Raw genomic sequence first — 4,495 nt, forward strand, 5'->3', positions numbered from 1 at the left:
ATTTGACTGTCTAGTAGATGCCCCCAAAATGTATTTTATAAAGACCCATATACATACCTATGTACCGGCTTAAAAAATACTTAGTAAAATTGAAATACCAGCATCCTTTTCTTACCATGATTTAAATTGTCTATGTCAAACTGTAGGCAGGCTAGCATGGTGGGGCACGCCTGTAACCCAGCATTCTGGAAGGCTGAGGCAGGAGGATGGCCAGTTTAGGCCCACCTGGGGCTACACGGCAATTTATCAAGATCTTGTCTCAAAATTAAGAAACAAAAAATTTTAAAAGGGCTAAGAACGTAGCCCAGTGTGAAGGCCTTGGAGTCAATCCCCTGTACTGGGAAAAACAAAACACAGGCTGTATGTGTGATGCCGAAGTACCAAGGGCACTGCTGTTACAGTCAGGTGCAAGAAGAGGCCAAGATTGGCCGCTTTTATTGAAATTTCTTCCGGAGCTGACAACCAGTGTTTTTGGTGAGAGGCACTGATACCCCAGTAGCAATAAGCTGCCAAGTGTTCAAGTAGCCGTTCTCCGCTAAAAGGGACTGGAGCTCCTTGGCGAAACAGCTGATCCCAGAGCTGGAAATTACAAGGGGAGTTGGAGGCATATAGGGGATGCTCAGATCAATGGAGACAGGTCAGAATGACACAGGCGTCTCTTTGAAAGGGCTTCCACTGGAGACGTCTGGGACAGGCTGGGCGTTCACATAAGGCTCCACAGAGATAGATTAGAACCTTTGGGCTACAATAGGAACCCATGAGTCCACATGGAGGGGGATGAATGAAGGCCGGAGAAAGGCGTTCCTGCCAATAGGGCGCCAGCAAGTGAATGCCGAAGAGTGACACAGGCAGACCTTCACTATTTGGCGACCGTCCCGGGGTGGCTGGGTAAGCTGGAGTCATCAAAGGATGCTAAGACTAGGAGGCGGGATGTGATGAGAAACAGTTGGTGCGGTCTTGCAGCGTCTCCTCACCACGTGGGTATCACATACAGAGGGAAAGATGGCGAGCAGGTGGTGGAGAAACCCAGCAGGCGCCAGCTTGACCTTGGGTCAAGATTAACACCTCCGTGTTGGGGAAGCCCAGTAACCTATGCTGGGTGTGATGCACAGAATCTTCCTGTGCGTTTCTGCCATGAACGCACAGCCGGAGCGTGGACGTGGGAAAACAGTCCAGCCTCAGGTCGGGAGACATCTGACAGAATGACTGGACGCCATTCTTTAAGATTGTCACTGTCACGGAAGCTAGGGAGAGACGGATAATGTTTCAGGTAGGAGGAAAATCATGAGCCATGACAACCAAGTGCAGTTCAGAACTCGGACTTGGAGCTTGGATCCAAAAGGCAAATGGGCCATTGCTGGGACAGTTGTAGAAATTTGCATGACGTCCATTGATTGGATGATGCTGTAAAAAGAATTTTGATTTCCTCATGTGCAGTGTTGAATGGTAGTAATGAGGAGAGGCTGTTGATTGGAGGAGATACAAATTGGAATATTTAGGGGTCAGAGGCATCATGTCTACAACTCGTTCTAAATTTTTAAATGGTTAAGGAAAAAGGAAGCCCCGTCTGCCTCTCTCTCTGTTGTGCCTGCCTGCCCTCCTCCATCTCCGCTCTGTTCATCAGCTGAGACATACCCATCTCATGTCCCTTACCTTACCGACCTGCCTGCCATTTCCCCAAGAAACATTCAGGGAAAGCACCCTACAAACACGAGGGAGCAGAAAACTCCTTTCCTCCGTTTATGTCAGGGTTTTACTGGAAACTTATGCAGCCTGCATCTGACCGCCCCATCTTGTCAGTCCTGTGGCCTCGTGCGTCTTCCCACTCTTCGATGCCCCCATCCAGATTGCTTGGAAGTCTTTTGGTCTTGATTCGCCGGTGCTGCAGTGATCCCACAAAAAGGTGACCAGAGGAGGCTGGGCGGTGAGGGAGAAAGGGCATCCGTGTTCAGAGCATGAGAGCGACGGGCCTGCTCTGGTTTTGACCCTCTTCTCCTTCACGTTCTGGGCCATCTCCTGCTGCCGTGCCCCCCGGTGCCAGCTTCTACAGCCCAGCCGGACTGGACACGGGCTGCCCCAGCCCTACTCCTGGAGGCAGCGCAATGCAGAGGGAAGATTCAGGGAGACAGGTGGTGTGAGGCTTGCTCGGCGCCTCTCACCCGCTCTGCGTGGGCCCTCGCTGACTGGTCGGAGGGAGATCTCCTGAGCGTTCCCTGGGAGGTGAGTACACGGGGCCAGGACCACAGCATTCGAGGAATAGTCTTACCCCTTCTGAACCTCTTCTGACTTAACTTCTCCCTGTGCCTTGGTTTTCCCATATGTGGAATGGAACTAATCACCCTCAAAACATCTCTGCAAGGTACTAATTACTGTCTGTGAGAGGCTTTGAGATCCCTGGATAGAATATAACAGTACTAATAATGGATAATAACACTCTGTCCCTCTTTGAGGCCTTTCATCCGCGGATCTCAAAGCCTTTTACAAACTTTAATTAATTCTCACAACACCCCAGTGCAGGAGGCCGATGGTCATTAGCCCCATTTTACTGGTGGGGAAACTGAGAGGAGTCAGGAGGCTGGCTTGAGGCCACACAATAAGCTGACAGTCCCGTGAGGGTTAGAACTCACAGCCTCTGGCCCCCGGGAATGGCCCAGACAATGTGGGCTCCACTCAACAATGAGCGGAGAGGCTGAGGGGACAGAGGCACCTGCCAAGCCCCCAGGATGGCTTTTGAGGGGAGTGTGAGCCACTGAGCATGGGGGAGACTTAGGAAAATAGGAGGAGGCCCCTAGGCATGGGCTCTGCTGGCCTGGCCTGGCAATTTGGAGGACAAGTAACACTTAGAGGGCACTTACTGTACATGGACCCTGTGCCATGAACCAAGCAAATGACTGTCACTGGTCTATACCACAAGTCAACCGGACAGCACTGGGCATTATTAGCCATCACTGTAGAGGGGGGAACCTGAGGCACACAGAAGAAAACCAGCTTGCTCAATGGCACGACTGAGGACAAGCCACTGTACTTCAGTAACCTCTCCCTTCCCCAGCCCCTGACTCCTTCCCAACCTCTGTGGGCTGGTGAGGCTGCGTGACATCATCTCAGAGAGGCTTTGATGCGCTTGGAGGCTGCAGGTCCTCCCAGGGGAAGATGAAAAGCCTTGTGTCCTGGCCTCCGTGTCATGCCACAGGGAAGTTCCCAGAAGAATGGAAACAGCACGGTCACCCTGGCTGACTGGGACTACCTGGGGACAGACACCCACCCCATGGGCTGCCACCCAGGTCTCAGGGCCGGCTTCCCATGCCCTGCCTGTGGGTCTCTCTGAGGAGGACCCTACTTCCTGGCACAGAGGGGTGAGTGACAGGGCAGGGCAGGGAGGACCTGAGAAGAGGGCTGCACCATTAGGTAGCTGTTCAGTGTTCCAAGAGGGCTGGCACAGGAGACCTCTGGGTTTCCGGGCAGCTCTGACCGTGCCCTATCTCCCGCTACAGAGCCACATTCTCCGGAATGCTGTTTCTTTTTAATTGCACCCCTGTCCCGTGAGCTTACAGGCTTTGTTAAAAAGCCAATTCATTCCAGTGACAGCGGCAGGCACTTGGGGACTGGGCAGGATGTCAGAAGACCTGGCTCCAGCCCCTGGCTGTCTCTCGAACATGCTGTGTGGTCTGGAAAACTTTCCTGCTTCCTGCCTCAATTTCCCTGTCAGTATAAACCACAGTGGAGAATGTCAATGCTGTTGCTCCTGAGGGGCTTTTTAAGCCCAAGGAAAGAAATGCAGGGAGAAGGCAAGAGCATGTAGAAATATGGTGCTTCAGGATGGAGGGGTGGGGTGCCAGCGACGGGGTGATCTTTTGGGGGGGCAATGCTATAAATGCCACTAGCAATTGAGCTCACAGCTTGCTCAGTCATTTTTTTTTTTTTTTCCTGGTACCAGGGATCGAACTTGGGTCATTGTGCTTTCAAGACAAGCAGCAGAACCATCGAGCTAAATCCCTGGCCCTGCTCAGTCTTGATCTAAATAATATTTAATATTTGTGTAGCTTTTTGCCTAAGTTAGCAAAATGCTAACTCTCTCCTAATGACCTCTTTGAAACCCCTTCCACACCTGCGGGGGAAGGAGGAATATCAGTACCTCTAACTTACAGACAAAGGAGTGGGGTCAGAGAGATGAAATAATGTGTTTCAGGACACACAGGTAGTAAAGGACAAACCCGGGCCTCCCACCCAAATGTGTCAGTGGGGTACCTTCCGGAAGATTCTGCACCTTAGAGCCCATCCTAGGGGTTGGAAGTTTGGTGTCCTCGTGTCTGTGCTGGGTTGTGGGTCTGGGTCACAGAGGCCCTTTTCCGCCTGGGGTGGGGTGGGGTGAGGGCCCTTGAGGTGGAGGCCTGGGCCTGCAGGAGGCCAGGGTGCGGCTGGTGGTGGGTGGGTGGTGCTCAGGCGGCTGCCGGCCGGCTGGGCAGGGGGGGGGTGGGCAGGGGCCTGAGGACAGAGT

The 4,495-nt window shown here is 52.7% G+C and overlaps 1 long non-coding RNA gene across 1 annotated transcript in view; it reads left to right on the plus strand.

The window, feature by feature from the left end:
* Positions 1-318: 318 nt before the first annotated feature.
* Positions 319-4,495, plus strand: part of LOC104848650 — a 7,328-nt gene continuing 3,151 nt past the window's right edge. Inside the window, exon 1 of the long non-coding RNA XR_776489.2 lies at positions 319-2,220. This is a non-coding gene — a long non-coding RNA (uncharacterized LOC104848650). The remainder of the gene's footprint in view (positions 2,221-4,495) is intronic.

Source organism: Fukomys damarensis, unplaced genomic scaffold (assembly GCF_012274545.1).
Source record: "Fukomys damarensis isolate Sample0158 unplaced genomic scaffold, DMR_v1.0_HiC HiC_scaffold_2, whole genome shotgun sequence".
Lineage (NCBI taxonomy): Eukaryota > Metazoa > Chordata > Mammalia > Rodentia > Bathyergidae > Fukomys > Fukomys damarensis.